We start from the raw sequence: 16,868 nt of genomic DNA, 5'->3' as shown, positions 1-16,868 counted from the left end.
TTATGTTTACCATTATGAATTAATAAGATATTGTGTATATATGAAAATAAATGGAAGAAATTGGGGGCGGGACTGGGGTGGGGCTTGGGTGGGATTGGGGGTCTGGGACTGAATATTAATAGATGTCTCGTTTTGATGAAAAAAATAAATGGTCACGTTAGGTATAGAGCAGACAACCATCTTCCTTGACAGGCACTGCTTGGGGCAGCTCTGCCTTCAGAATAATGGACCCACAACAGTAAGCAAGAGTACGAAACTGTTCTCCCTCCAGGACATAGAAGAAAACAGTGGGGAAAGAACTTTTAGAAGCCAGAGTTTAAGTGCCCAAATGGTGGCAATCAAAGGTTACAGGCCCCCAAATGGCAGTGCCCCCCCCCCCCCTCATAGGTATGTGCAGGCAAAGCTATGTGCAGGCAGGTATGTGCCCCCCATCATAGGTATGTGTCTCATAGGTATGTGCAGGCAAAGCTATTTCTTTTTTACTTTCCTCTGTTTGCTGGCATTTTCATTCAGTTTCATTTTGTTTTTATATTTATTTATATTAGGACAGAACTGGACAAGAACAATACTAAAGCAAAAGGAAACAAGCCCTGAGATGGGGCAGAAATGCTCAGGCCTATTCAGAACTGGTTCCAGCTAGATCAGTCAGGAAACAGGAATGAACATAACAGAAATGCAGACACAGCTAAAATGGCAGAGCTTTAATGCTTTCTAGAATTGTGAGAGAAGGGCAGATGTGACCCACAAAAGTGGAAGTAAGGAGGAGGTGGGAACTGCAGGCCTGTTAGTTTGACCTCTGTGGTGAGTAAATTGATAGACCAACAACAAAAAAACACCACCAAAAGTTCCATAGAAGAAACAGGAATTTAAAAAAAGGGAATTGTGGAACCAATGTTCTGGATGAGAAAGTTTATTTAACAAATATAAAAATAAACAGTAAAAACCATCAATATGGTTAAAAATGCAAATAGCTGCTATATGCAAAAATGCACATATGTAGTCCAAAATGTTCACATATGCAAAGCAATATAACTGATGTGTAATGATGCAAATCCAATAAAACTGTTATACAAAAAGATATAAAAGGTGGTCTGTGTTTTGGCTATAAATACCCTTCCTCGGGGGTCCTACAGAAATATATATGCATATACGAATAAATGTAAGGAGCTATGATTGTGTGTTAGAGTGGATATACAAATATGATATGGTGCCAGATATAAATGAATAAGCAAGAAATGAGTGTGTTGGTGAAAGACGGTGCAAAAGGATGTGAAATCAAATATGGAAAAGATGAAGTTTTAAATAAGAGGACATATAAAATTGAGAAGAGAATTAAAATGAGGTGAAAACGTGAACTACCTCCTATACAAAGCTGTGCTAGTGTTTTTAGCGCCGGCCGCAGCGGTAACAGCACAGACACTCATAGGAATTCTATGAGCGTTGAAGCTGTTATCGGGGCGGCTGGCGCTAAAAATGGTAGCACAGCTTTGTATAGGAGGGGGAAATTTGTGCTGTGAAAAAACTAGTACAGTCATTATGATGTATTATGTTTTCTTGGTGATGCCTGTTGTTCTCTTCCTCTGACTGCCATTGTTTGCCTATTTTTATCCTGTGTTCTGCTTGTTGACTCTCTAATAAACATGATTAAAAAAAAAAAAAAAAGTAAATAAAAATGTGAAGAAAAAGAAGTATGCTAAAGCATTGTACAAACCAATCTACTCGTATGACGGCAATCCTATTTAAGTATGAATGAACCACTGAGTCCATAAATCCAAATAAGTGAGAAGCAGTTCTAAATCAAATATAAAACCTCCAAAATTGTGAAATCTCTAATTAAGGCCCTGTTTTACTAAGGTGTGCTAACCTGGCAAGCCCGTAGCATGCAAAAAAGAAACACCTAGGTTGGAATGTGGGAGTTAAGGGTACAAGAAAATGATGTCAAGGTTCAATGGGTGTCTTCCTCTGTAGTCCACAAATATAGTAATGAATATGGGCCTGGGTCCCCTTCTCTATGGTCCACTGCATTGACTACCAGGCCACTCCAGGAACCTGCTTGCTGCTCTACGAGGACTGTCCAGAAAATCTGAAGCTGTCATACAGGAAAGATATGCACTGTTTCATTTACTTCTTTGGGGGGTGGGAGAGGGTCAGTGACATCTGGGGGAGCATGTGTGTTTGTGTGGGTATTGGGGGGAGGTCATGCTTATATCTCTCCAATGATCATTTTTGGCACTTATTTGTTAAAACGGTTCCGTAACAATTGAGCGCAGGACAAAAGTGCTCCAACAAAGGCACGCCAACAATTGCGCACAGGATGTATGTGCGCCGCTGCTCCCGCTGCTTTAAAGCCTTACTGGTAGCACTGTGAGGGGGTGAATGGGGGGAACCCCCCAGCATATGCACAAGTACTTGCGCTCCCGTTGGGGGGTGTTTGGGGGGGTACCACCCCAAGTACATCGAAAACTCCTGTTTTCTTTTCAGTTTTCAGTGGTCAGGAGTTTTTCAATGTAGTAGGGGGTTCCTCCCACCCCACCCCCAACAGGAGCGTGAGGACTTGTATATGTAGTGGGGGGTTCCCCCCATGCCTCCTCACAGCATTAATGGTACGGCTTAAAAGCAGCAGGAGTGGCGGCACACATGTCCTGCGCGCAATTGGCACATGATTGTCAGCACGCCAAAGTCCAGCGTGCTTTTGATGGGTCACCGTTAAAACATGTCTAGCCCCTGGACATATTCTAAAATATTCGATTATGGCAGAAACATGTCCAGGTAATAAGCCTGCCCTAGTCCCAACTACATCATGCCTCTAACACACCCCCTTGAGATTTAGACGAAATACAGATAAATGCATAGAAAACCATCTAGAAAATAGGTTTTCAAAATAGTGAATTGGAATGTTGATATGACCTTTTATGCCACATTTTGGATGTTTATCTTTTTTATTTATTTATTTAAATTTCTATCCCATCCTCTCAAGGAGCTCAGAGCGGGTTAGTTTACATTCACCGTGTTACAATATAGGGTTTACATACAGTGTGTTGCAATAGATCTTCATATAGGATTACTTACTGATGCTGGTGAAGGGTTGAGGGAGTGCCGATATGAGGTGGTAGGCTGTTCCAGAGGTTTGGTAAGAAATGGGAATAGGATCATTACCAGGCTGTCTGGAGTTGGAGGGAGTGTCCTAATGGTGTATGTAGGTTATATTTCATCTTGGGAGCTTAGCGTTCTCTTTGGGGTGTAGAGAGGAAGTTTGTCTGAGAAGTATTTGAGTGACATGTTGTAGAGAGATTTATATGCCAACACTAGGGCCCTCTTTTACAAAGGTGTGCTAAGCATTTTAGCGCACGTTTAGCGTGTGCTAAATCAATGTGTGCGCTAACCGCTAACATGTCCATAGCGTTAGTGTAAAGCGCATGTTTAGTGGGCGCTAATATTTAGCGCGCACTAAAAAGCAAAGCGCACCTTTGTAAAAGAGGGGGTAGTCCTTTGAAAATGCAGTGTTTGGTTATGGGCAGCCAGTGGGCTGATATCAGTGCTGAAGAGACTGGGTGATAGGCTTGTAGGTTTTTCAGTAGTCTTATTGCTGCATTTTGAACTCGTTGTAGTCGTTTGGTGTTTTTTTTGCTGTAAGACCATTGAATAAAGTGTTGTAGTAATCCAGGTATGTAAGGACAAACGCATAGAGTAGTTGGGTGAAGTCTTATTCTGTGAAGTAGTTTACTTCATCTTTTGCCATCAAGATAGTTGATTCCCAGGTTAGGGAAGGGTAGATGTAGGAGCATTTTTCTTTCCTAATTCATAGTAGTTCAGTATTGGAGGCATTCAGTTGAAGTTTGTTCGAGGTCATCCAATGTTTAATTTCAGATAAGCAGTTGTGCGTAGTTGTCTGGGTGTCGCGATTTGCTCCTAGTGGTAGGTATAGTTGAATGTCGTCAGTGAAGGAGTGGATTTTGATTTGGTATTTTGGAGCTATGTCAAATACTGGTTTGATGTAGAGATTGAAAAGAAGAGGGGATAATAGGGCCCACTGTGGTACTCCATATCTGATTTGGTTTGGTTTGAATAGATTAGTGCCGAGTAATACTCTTTGGGATCTTTGGCTCAGAAAGGATTGAAACCAGTATAATGCTGTATCACAGATACCGATTTCTGCAAGGTGGGCGAGGAGGATAGAGTGATCGATGGTATCAAGAGCTGTACTCAGGTCAAGTAAGACAAGTAGGATATCATTTCCCTTATCCAGCTGTTGCCAGCAGTTGTCTATAATGTACAAAACACAGCCCTAAGGCTGGTCTACTCACTGAAGAAATACGACCACATCACAGAGGCATACCACAACTCACATTGGCTCCCAATACAAGCGAGAATACACTTAAAATTTTACTGCCTACTATTTAAAGCAATAAACGGAGACAGCCCAGCCTATTGGAACAATCGACTACCGGTAGTTCAGTCCAGCTCAACCAGACATAGGAGAACCCACGCACCATTCACACACCCTCCAACCAAAAACGTCAAAAGAAAAAAACTGTACAACAACCTCCTAGCCACTCGAGCTGCAAAACTTGACCCACAACTCTACAACCTATTGACCATGACCACAGACTACAAAACTTTCAAAAAAGAAATAAAAACTCTTCTATTCATAAAACACGTAAAACCAAACCAACACAAGCAGAAATGTCCCAAGCATCACCTGCAACTACTACATATGAACTTCTAATATCATGACAACTCAGATGTAATCCTTAACAACTCAAAGAAATGTACAAACTGCTCCCTAAATACTTCTAATCTCCGGACAAACCATTTGTAATCTGCCTTGAACCACAAGGTAATGGCGGAATAGAAATCCCTAATGTGTTGTATTTTCTGAAGCCTAAATGGAATGTGGAAAGGGCCTCCCGTTTGTTGATGAATGTTTGCAGCTGGGATAGTGCTGCCTTTTCCAGTATCTTAGATACATAGAGCAGGTTGGAGACAGGCCTGAAATTGGTTGAAAATGAGCCCTGTAATATGGAGCCAGGATAGTCTACTTTAAATGTTAATGCATAAAAATAATAAAAAATTTAAAAAAGGAAAATAAAGTAACCATTTTTTATTGAGATAAATACATATTTTGACTAGCTATCAGTGGCCAAAACTTAATTCCTAGTCAAAAAGTTTATAAGGACTCCTTTTTCAAAGCCGCGGTAACGATGCTGCCTTGGTAAATGCATGAAATCCCACTCAATACTTATGGGCTTTGGTGCATTTACTATAGCAGCATCTCTACTGCAGATTTGTATAAGACCTTTAAATTAGTTCAATTAAAATGCATCAACATAACATAAGAACATAAGCAGTGCTTCTGCTGGGTCAGACCAGAGGTCCAACATGCCCAGCAGTCCGCTCACGTGGCGGCCCATCAGGTCCAGGACCTGTATAGTAATCCTCTATCTATACCCTTCTATCCCCTTTAACTTCAGGAAATTAATCCTTTCTTGAACCCCAATACTGTACTCTGTCCTATCACACCCTCTGGAAGCGCATTCCAGGTGTCCATCACCCTTTGGGTGAAGAAGAACTTCCTAGCATTGGTTCTGAATCTGTCCCCTTTTAATTTTTCCGAATGCCCTCTCATTCTTGTAGTTTTCGAAAGTGTGAAGAATCTGTCCCTCTCCACTTTCTCTATACCCTTCATGATCTTATAGGTCTCTATCATGTCCCCTCTAAGTCTCCGCTTTTCCAGGGAAAAGAGCCCCAGTTTCTCTAATCTTTCAGCATATGAAAGGTTTTCTATACCTTTTATCAGTCGCGTCGCTCTCCTCTGAACCCTCTCGAATATCTCCAGATCCTTCCTAAGGTACGGAGACCAATATTGGACACAGTACTCCAGATGCGGGTGCACCATCGCCCGATAAATGGCAGGATAACTTCTTTCATTCTGGTTGTAATACCTTTCTTGATAATACCTAGCATTCTGTTTGCCTTCTTAGAGGCCGCTGCGCACTGTGCCGACGGCTTCATTGTCTTGTCCACTAATACCCCAAGTCTTTTTCTAGGCTATTTTCACCCATTACCAGCCCTCTCATTGTATAGCTGTACATCGGGTTCCTGTTTCCTACATGCAAGACTTTACATTTCTCTACATTAAACTTCATCTGCAATCTTTTCGCCCATTCTCCTAGTTTATTCAGGTCCCTTTGTAAATCTTCACAGTCCTCTTTAGTCCTAACTCCACTAAATAGTTTGGTGTCGTCTGCGAATTTTATTACTTCACATTTTATCCCTGTTTTTAGATCATTTATAAATACATTGAACAGCAGCAGTCCAAGTACTAACCCCTGCGGAATACCACTTGTGACCCTCCTCCAGTCAGAGTAGTGGCCCTTCACTCCCACCCTTTGCCATACTTGCCAACCAATTTCCGATCCATCTATGTATGGCTCCTTCCACCCCATGGTTCTTCAGTTTCCGCAGTAGGTGTTCATGAGTAAGCGATTAATCAAATACTTAATACCTTGTCAAAGGCTTTTTGGAAATCCAAGTATACGATGTCTATGGGGTCCCCTTTGTCCATCTGTTTGTTAATTCCTTTGAAGAAGTGCAATAAGTTTGTTTGGCATGATCTTCCCTTGCAGAAGCCATGTTGGCTTGTTTTCATCAGTTTGTTCCTTTCTAGATGCTCATCGATGCTGTCTTTTATCAGCGCTTCCGCCATCTTCCCCGGAACCGAAGTCAAACTTACCGGTCTGTAGTTCCCTGAGTCGCCTCTCGATCCTTTTTTGAAGAGGGGCGTAACATTAGCTATCTTCCAATTTTCCGTGATCACACCTGTTTTCAGGGATAGATTGCAAACCTGCTGTACTAGTTTTGCTATTTCCTCCTTTATTTCTTTCAATACCATAGGGTGGATTCCATCTGGGCCCAGAGATTTATTATTTTTTAATTTAGACCCATTTTAATCAAGCTACATTAGTTGTTTTTTTTTTAATCACCAGCTGCTGCGATAAAAGCTCTGACACTCACAGAATTCCAATGAGTGTCGGAGCTTTTACCACAGCGGCTGGTGATAAAATAAACACCCCTAATGCAGCTTGATAAAAGGGGGCCATAGTGAGTAGAAATTTATATGTTATCTTTATATTTTTCAAAACCCCTAGGTTCATTATTATGGACCATAAAATAATATACACAATTGCTAGTAATTTTTTAATGATATTGGCACAGTTCACAATTTCCACAGGTCCAAACAACCCAATCCTGTTTTATATTTTTACAAATTTGTCTCATAGTCCTTAAGAATATGTTGCATCAGTTTCTCTTTAATATCTTCTTTTTACATTCAATATTTTCTCTTTTTCAAGATAGATGGATTGCATTACATTACATTACATTAGAGATTTCTATTCCGCCATTGCCTTGTGGTTCAAGGTGGATTACAAAAGAATTACAAAAAACGTATTACATAAAGAAGATATCTGGTAGTTTCTAGTGGAGATAAGGAGTAGATGAGGTTGCTTTGGGGAATCGGGAAGGTATTGGGAAGTGGTATTGGGAAGTGGGAAGGAGCTAGCAGTATTAAGTCATTTGCAGGAATTTCTTGAAGAGTAGAGTTTTTATTTCTTTTATGAATGTTTTGTAATTAGTAGATTGGAGATTTGGTTGTCGAGTTTTGCTGCTTGTGTGGCTAGGAGGCCATCATATAGTTATTTTTTCTGTTTGACTTCTTTGATTGGAGGGTACGTGAATGGAGTGTGAGTTTTCCTATGTCTAGTTGATGTAGTTTGGATGAGAAGGTTGTTCAGGTAGGTCGGGCTGTTGCCGTTTATGGTTTTAAAAAGTAGACAGTAGAATTTGAATAGTATTCTTGCCGGAATCGGAAGCCAGTGTGAGTTGAGGTATGCCTCTGTGATGTGGTCATGTTTCCTCAATGAATAGATAAGTCTCAGTGCTGTGTTTTGGATTGTTTGTAGTTGTTTTATCATGACAGAGAGTGAATATTGATTGTTAAATGAAGATATTAAAGAAAAACTGATCACATGATAGCTTTTATTATAGTAGACAATCTCCCTCAACATGATCATGTTTCATAGTAACTGCCTCAGGACGGAAGTTTCCCTATTCACTTCTCTAAGATATTGCAACTTCTCTAAGACCAGCACTTTGGGGATATTTTTTCCTCTGTGATTTTCTCTACTGGATATTTGTATGTTGTTGTTTTTTTAATGTCTTAACTCATATTTATGTTGTATCAATATTAATACTATAGGCTAATACAGACCAGACTCATCAATAAACATAATTCATATTTAGACATCATCTTGAAATTACCTTTCAATGTCATCATATCTGTACCTTAACTTTGACCGGTTCAGTTTGTCAAAGAAATACAAAACATTACAAGGCATTGCTTGACTCTCAGGAAGCAGAGTAGCTCTTCCTGGAAGGCAACCGTCTCTTAACTCAAAAATCATAGGTTAAGGCTGGCTAGTGTCTGATAATTATTAACATTGGAAAAAGCTGGTATTTAATGTGGTGGAAAGAAATCAAATTTTTTTGTCCTGACCTTTTTGGATAAGACTCAAATTCAGCTGGGTTTTTCTGTGAGCTTTTTTATGTTCACTTTGGTTAGCTCATTCTGTCAGAGACCAAAGCAGAGACTCCTGAGGCTTGAATACTAAAAGAAGACAATAAATAAGATTGCTCAAGATAAGTCTTAGGGCTAAGCTGCAATAGTGGTTTTAGCGTGTGCTTAGCACGCGCTGAATTGCCACACGCACAAGACCCTAACACCAGCATTGATCTGGCATTAGTTCTAGCCGCATGGCGCAGGTTTAGAGCGTGCTAAAATTCTGCATGGGCTAAAAATGTTATCGCAGCTTAGTAAAAGGAGCCCTTAATGTCACTGAACCTCCAAAAATTACATGCAGTAAAAAAGGATACACAAGAATGAAAATAAAATTGGGAAATAACACCCCTCCTTCCCCCCCCCCCTTTTACGAAGCCACATTAGGGTTTTTTATCATTGGCTGCGGCGGTAAAATCTCAGATGGCCATAGAATTCTTATGATCATTAGAGCTTTTACAGCCAAGACCAGCGATTAAAAAAAAAACTAACGTGGCTTCATAGAATGGGGGGGGGGGGGGAATGCTAGGTATGGACTGGCTATAGCAGATGTTCAAGAAACAGAGTATCTAATAACTCAGTGGTCAATAGTTTAATAATAATAATAACTTTATTTTTATATACCGCCATACCACAAACAGTTCTAAGCGGTTAAAGCCTGGCTGGTGTCTGATACTTATTAACACAGGGAAAATGCTGAAATTTAATGACGCTGGAAAGAAACTTGTCATGTTATGGTTTATTCCTCTTATTTTAGGTTATAAATGATATGAAACACATTTCAAGCAAATGCACATCCCTAAAGTGTAGTTAAAAGTTCAAGTGTCTTAGCTATTCCAGCCTAGTGTGTTATTTGAAATAGATTTGCACTTACCTGTGTCTTTTCCTTAATTGCAAAGTAATGAAAACAGATGCCTAGGGTAGTTGGCATGAATTTTTGTTGCACATAGAACAGACAATAATACAGAAGAAGAAACCTTGATGTTTCTCTGAAGAACATGTATGCAACATGAGTAATATGAAAAACAAGATAGGATATAGGAAAACAAAAAAGACTTATTCTGTTATTGCTTTATTTTTGTTACAAGGCAGCAACAGATTTGAGAATAGACTACAGTCAATGATCAAAGAAAAAATTCGCAAAAAAAAGAGATAATAAAAAAGGGGAATCCCTTGGGCAGACAGAGCCGAAGTAGCTCACAAATTAAGGGACTGATTTCCTAAGGCTTATTTTTCCCAGTATGTGTCTACGGGGTAAAATGAGCTTACTAAATCAGGCGCTAAGAAGGAGAATTGGCATGAACGTAGGATTAGGATGTGTAATGAGAGATGGTGAAGGGCAGAGAGGCTTGAAATAGAGGAATACTATCGGGATTCTCTGTACATTCAGCACACAGATTGCTGAGCACTCTTGGCAATATAAGAAAAGGCAGAATGATATGGCAAAGCTGTCAAAGGCAGCAGGGAGGGCGTCCTGCCAGCAATGGATGTTCAAGAGCCTGCTTAGAAACAAAGTCCCATTAAAATGTTTTAGTTTCTGTGGAAAAGGATATTAAAAGCAACAGTTTCCAAGGAAGCAAATAGTTGCTAATAGGGGTACGCATTCATTTGGAACAACATGGGAAATGCCAACAACATTTATCCTGTTGTTTTATGTCATTTTCAACCCCAAACAACAGGGGGGGGGGCAGTTTTTCTCAATTTCCTGATCAATGGCATTCATTATTTATCATTAGGCAAAACAATTCACAATAGTGCCACACTGTTGAAAATTTTTGCCCCCGAAACAAAGAAAATAAAAAGACAGACATAAATGACACAGGAAACTAAGGGGTCCTTCTACTAAGGCGCGCTATCTGATTTAGCGCATGCTAAATGCTAACCGTTAACGCAGGGGTGTCCAACCTGCGGCCCAAGGGCCGCATGCAGCCCCGTGAAGTGTTTTGTGTGGCCCCGGTCAAGGACGATGCAGTGTTTTCCTCTGCTGCCCCCGGGTGTTTACCATCTTGCTGGCTCCCTCCTCTGTCTTGCTGCAGTGTTTGCGCGTTTGTGCGGCCCCAGAAACATTTTTTTCAGCCAATGCGGCCCAGGGAAGCCAAAAGGTTGGACACCCCTGCGTTAACGCATCCATTATATTCTATGGATGCGTTAGCGTTTAGCACATACTATTTAGCATGTGCTAAATCGGCTGGTGCGCCTTAGTAGAAGAGGGGGTTAAGGTTCCTTTTACTAAAGTGTTTTACAGTAATTTGCTAGTTTGTGCGTTCTAATCATGCATTTTAAAAAAATATACAGTATATTTTAGGAGGAGACATAGGTGTGGAAACATTATCCATCTAGCGCAGGCCTGCACAACTCCGGTCCTCGAGGGCCGAATCCAGTTGGGTTTTCGGGATTTCCCCAGTGAATTTGCATGAGATCTTTTCTGCCTGCACTGCTTCCATTGTATGCATATTGATCTCATGCATATTCATTTAGGAAATCCTGAAAACCTGGCCTGGCGAGGACCGAAGTTGTGCAGACCTGATCTAGCGTGTTCTTATTTCTATGTGATCACTGGATAGCACAAGCGTAGTGTAGGAGAACTCAGGGCCAGATTCTCAAAAAGTTGCCAAAAGTTAGGATTCTGACAGGTGTCTAGATTGTGCCTTGTGGCACATAACTTAAGTGTTTTAATTGGTTTTGAGTGGCGTGATAATTGGTTGTGCCATTAAAAAAAATAAAATTTAAAAATAATTAAGCACCACTAGGCACACTCCAGGACTGGCCCTTAGTGTCCATTTAAGCTTGGAAGCGGGCATGTTTAAAGATGGCATTGGACTTCAGTGTCAATAGGCGTTGCATGCCCCAATTCTGCAAGGACCCTAAGCACAGGAAATGTAGACCTGTAAAAGCCTGGTCTACATTTCTACCGCCTAGGACCCTCGCTAGATGTGATTCTGCAAGCAGCACCTTGTCCTTGATTGATCCGGGGAACACATCTATTTTATTGACTCCTGCTATGGCAGGAGCCATTAACAGAATCTTCCCCTTAGGGCTGGATTTATGTAAACAGCATCATTATTGGCCACTACCTAATAAATGGCCGCCAATTGCATGTCAATTACACAATGGTGCCGTTACAGAATCATGATTTTCTTCAAAGGTAGGCGCCGGAGAGGTGGGTCAAGGTTTTAAAGGCCTAAATTTCTGGTGACTACCTTTGATGAGAATCACATTTATGGATGTGCCTTAGAACACCTAGCTTAGTGGGGGTCTAAAAAAGGTTTGGATAATTTCCTAAAAGAGAAGTCTAAAGACCATTATTGAGATGACTTTGGAAAATCCACTGCTCATTCCTAGGATAATCAGCAAAGAATCTGTTTTGCTACTTGGATCTAGCTAGGTGCTTGGGACCTGGGTTGTCCACTGTTGGGAAGAGGATACTGGGCTTGATGGATTTTCAGTCTGTTCCAGTATGGCAATTATTATGTTCTTAACCAATCCTACTTCAAACTTAAACATTCTAAGGCGCCTCTGTAGATGTGATGAAGGTGCCATTTTCTAGGCACCTACATTTTTTTTTTTTTTTAATGATAAGTAATAATTTTTAAATGGCTTTCACCACTTAAGTTAGGCACCAGTAGGGCACCTACTGGTGCCTTACCTAAGGCGCTTTTCATAGAATATTTGCCTTACATCAGGGGGTCCAACCTTTTGGCTTCCCTGGGCCGCATTAGAAGAAAAAAATTTGTCTGGGGCCGCACAAACACTAACACTAGCCGATGAGCAAAAAAAAAAAAAAAAAAAGGTTGACCAGGTCCCCAATGTACATATCTAATAATAAATCTTAATTAAAGGGACACTGTAAAGAGGAACCCCCAAAAGTAGTAATACATACCCTGACTGAACGATCCTCCATGTGCACCGCTTTCAGCGGAAGCTTGGTTTTCCCATTCACTTCTTTTACAGCTACGTTGAGCCTCTTCAGAGCGGGGGGCTCCTGTTGATTTGACGTTTTCTTCTTTCTCCGTGCTTACCATTCATCTTTCATCTCTGCACCTTCCCTTCCACTGCCATATCCAACATTTCTTTTTCTTTCCCATTCTCTACCATCTTTCTCTCTCTCTCTCTCTCCTTGCCTTGTGCCCTGTGTCAAATATTTGTCTCCTTCCAAGCACCATCTCTCCCTTCCTCCTCTCTATTATTTGCAATTTCATCCTCTCCCTGTGCCACCAACTTTTCTTCCTCTCCTCTCCTGTACTCCAAGGTTTGCTTCTTCAGGTTGCGGTATCGGCAGTGACTCTGACATGCTGTCTGCTGCTAACCCGGAAGTCTCCCCTCTGCCGCAGAGAGACTTCCAGGTCAGCGGCAGGCAGTGTGTGGGAATTGCTGCTAATACCACAACTGAAGAAGCAAACCTTGGTGTACAGAAGAGGAAAGGAAGAAAAGTTGGTAGCACAGGGGAAGGGAAGAGGTGAAAGGATGATGAGACCGCGACAAGATTCAATTTTGACATGGCCAGCGTGGTGAGATTTGGTGGGTGAAAAGGGAATTCCATTCCTTCTTCCCTCCTATCCCCCCTGTACAGAAGTTTTTCATCTCTCCCTCCCATTTCCTATTTAGGAAGCACTAAGGCCCAAATTCTGTAACCAACGCCTAAAGTTAGGCACCTATTTCGGAGGCGCCCAACTAGATATGTGCCTATCTAAATTTAATAAGAAGCTGAATTAAGCTTTTTAATCAGCACTGATTGAAACATAGGCACCTATCAAGAAAGCACGATTCTGTAACAAGGCGCCTCTAAAAATTTAGGCGGCCTTCAGAAAAATAGGTGCTATGCATGTTAGGCATGGGCGTGGCTACGTGTTAGGCACTTTCTTACAGAATCACTGCTCTTAAGCATGCTTAAGCGCTCACATAGGCGTATAACTTTTAATTGTGCCTAGAGGTGGCCTATTTAATTGGCGCCTCCAAAATAGGTGCCGCTCAGCGTGATTCACTAAACAGCACCCAATTTTACTTGAATCACGCTGAACAGTGCCTATATTGGCGCCTAACTTTTGGATGCTTCTTATAGAATTTGCCCTTAAGTGTTCCTGCTGTGTTAAATTTGGACTCAGTGCATAGAAAACTCTAATGTCAAAATGTGTTAAGCCCAGATTTTAATGCGCTTCAATTAAAAGATGCCTAAATAAAACAGATTTTTGGCCTTCAAAGCACTAGTTGTTAATTTTTAGTCAGGTGCATAGGCAATAAATCATGCTTCATTTTCAGATGTTTCTGAAATTTTAATTATTTTTTTCAGTTCAATTCACACATTTGCTTTAATAATACTTTTTAAATAATGCATTAGTGTTTTTTTTAATGCATGCAAATCTATTGTATGCATATTAGTTTGTAGGTTAATGAACATTACATCTGTTGTTCAGACACAAAAACTTTTAAGGTATGCAAATGAACTGAATTATAGCTATGTATTGGGAAATTATTCTGGGGGATGAGTTCCAGGAAAAGCTGTAGATTACCAAAATTCAGCATGTGCTTCATTTTTTCCCATTTTGAATGTGTTTCATGTCCCTTTTCTGTGGGGGGGGGGGGGGGGAGAGGGAGAACAGTTAATGAGGGAGTGAAGAAAAGTGGCCTAATGGTTAGAGCTACAGCCTCAGCACCTTGATGTTGTGGGTCCAAGCCCAGTGCTGCTCCTTGTGACCCTGGCTAAGTCATTTAATCCTCCATTGCCCTAAGTTCATTAAGCAGATTTTGAGCCCAACAGGACAGAAAATGAAAATGTTTGAGTACCTGAATATTAAAAAATCTACTTAGACAACCTCCATTAATAGGCAGTATATGAATAACTTGGAAACTTGATGGAGGAGAAGCTACATTTTAACTACAGTGTCTTAGTTTGCCCTTATATGGAAGAATGACTCTCCCTGCAGTAATAATGCAAATCTACCACTAGGGGTCCTTGGAACCATTTTGAAACCTTGAATTAGAAGAGTCAGAAGCAGAGGGATCCATTCCCATCCTGTGTTTGACCTATGGTGTTGGAACTGTCTGCTTGGAGGGGGGGGGGGGGGTTCTATTCAGAAGAGGTTGAGTGTGTGTGTGTTTGTGGAGGGCAAGTATTGATCAAGGAATGAGGAGGATACCCTGCTTTTTTAATTTTGCACAGAAGCTATGCTACTGGTTTGCTGTTAGAGCAGCTCTATTTTAACCACCTTTTAAGATGGTGCTAAGTATAGCCATGTTATCAGCAGTCCAACCTACATGCTAGCTGTCACAACCAACCATGCCCTGTCACCACCCCTTTTCCTGCTCCAATCCACACTAAGCAGCTAGCATGGGATTTTTCAGGGGTAGCTATTAGCATGTACCAACACTAAAATGTACCATGAAGTAAAACCAATGCTAGTTGCTTAATTCAGCATAGTAAAAGGGCCTCTTACATCTTAAAAGCTTTTATCTATGGATTGCTGAGCTGCAAGTCACTAAAAGTGGCATTGGGCTCTTTTGAAATTGTGCTGCATTGCTTTTCCTTATTCCTTGTAAGATTCAATTGGTCATGCTGGAAGAACATCCTTTCCTCTACTTCCTTGCTGATATAAGTAGGCTTTGTGAGCAATAGAAATTCTCATTCTTTATTGTTGCCCAATGTTTTAGTCAGTTTGGGCACCTTTGTGGCACTTAGACACTTCTAAAACAGGTCTAGTTCCAAAAGTCTAAGTTCCATCCAGGATGTCTTGTGAAATGTTTGATTATATTACTACAAGATGTCCAAGTCTCACCCACCCTTAGGCATGCCCAAAGCCTTCCCATAACACACTTCTACCATACCCATCTCGTTCTCTGGATGCTCAGAGGCTGGAACACCTCACTAGATTTCCAGAAAGGTAGTTTAGATTACTGGTACTTGGATATCCTGCCGATTAGGATGTCCAAGTGCCGAGTTAGGATGTTTTTTGGATATCTATGCTTTTTTAAAATTATGAGCCCGATAGTCTAAGTTTTTATACCTGGATTATAGAGGGTTAAATGACCTGCCCAGAATTACAAGGAGCTGCAGGGTGAATTGAATCCAATACCCCAAGTTCTTAGCAGACTGTAGAAGCCACTGGGCTATTCCTCCACTCCGCAAATTATTGGGTTATTCTGCCACTTCTCTGTCATTTACAAGTCAAGGGTTGTGTATTGTGACCCAGAAGCATAGGGGTGCCCAATAGGTCGATCGCGATCGACCGGTAGCTCACCAAGGCAAAGTGAGTCGATCATCCAGGACTCACTTTGCCTTGGTGATCTATCGGGCCGATCAATCTTCCTCTCCCCGAAGTCAATTCTGCCATCGGAGAGGAAGTTCGGGCCAGCCAATCTCTGCCTGGCTGGGCGGAACTTCCTCTCCAACGGTAGAATTGATGTCGGGGAGAGGAAGATTGATCGGCCCGAAGCAGAGAGAGCATGGGGCGGCGTCGGCTTTGGGGCCTGTTATCCATTGGTAGCGTTTGGGTCCTGTTCCCCGATGGCAGCGGCAGTGGCAGTGGCTTGGGGAAGGGCAGGGAGAAAGAAAGAAAGGGGGCAGGCAGGAAAGAAGAGAAACAGAAAAAAAGAAAGGGGGCATGAAGAGAGAAAGAAAGAAAGGTCAGGGAGAGAGGAAGAAAAAGTTGGGGGAGGGAATGAGGTGTGGAGGAGAGGAAGCATACAGGCTGAAAGAAAGATTGGGTTAAAATACCGGGTAGGAAAGGGCATAAAATAAAGATGGGCCTATACTATCGTCCACCCGGGCAAACCGGAGATAGCGATAAAGAAATGGATGCCGAGATGAAGCGAGAATGCAAAAGCGGTTACACAGTTGTTATGGGAGACTTCAACTACCCTGGGATAGACTGGAGTCTTGGAAGCTCAAGATGCGCTAGGGAGACAGAATTCCTGGAGGCTATACAAGATTGCTTCATGGAGCAGCTTGTTAGAGAACCGATGAGAGGAAATGCCACTCTGGATCTAATCCTAAATGGACTAAAGGGACCTGCAAAGGAAGTGGAAGTAGTGGGACCGTTGGGAAACAGCGATCATAATATGATCAAGTTCAAGGTTGAAGTAGGAATACCGAACGGAAAGAGAACCATAGCGACAACTTTCAACTTCAGGAAAGGAAACTATGAAGCAATGAGGGAAATGGTAAGGAAGAAACTTAGGAACACTTCCAAAAAATGGCAAACAGTAGAACATGCCTGGTCTTTTTACAAAGACACGGTGAGCGAGGCACAAAATCTGCACA

The sequence above is a fragment of the Geotrypetes seraphini genome, chromosome 1 (genome assembly GCF_902459505.1).
Source record: "Geotrypetes seraphini chromosome 1, aGeoSer1.1, whole genome shotgun sequence".
Lineage (NCBI taxonomy): Eukaryota > Metazoa > Chordata > Amphibia > Gymnophiona > Dermophiidae > Geotrypetes > Geotrypetes seraphini.
Note: the sequence above shows the minus strand (reverse complement) of the source record.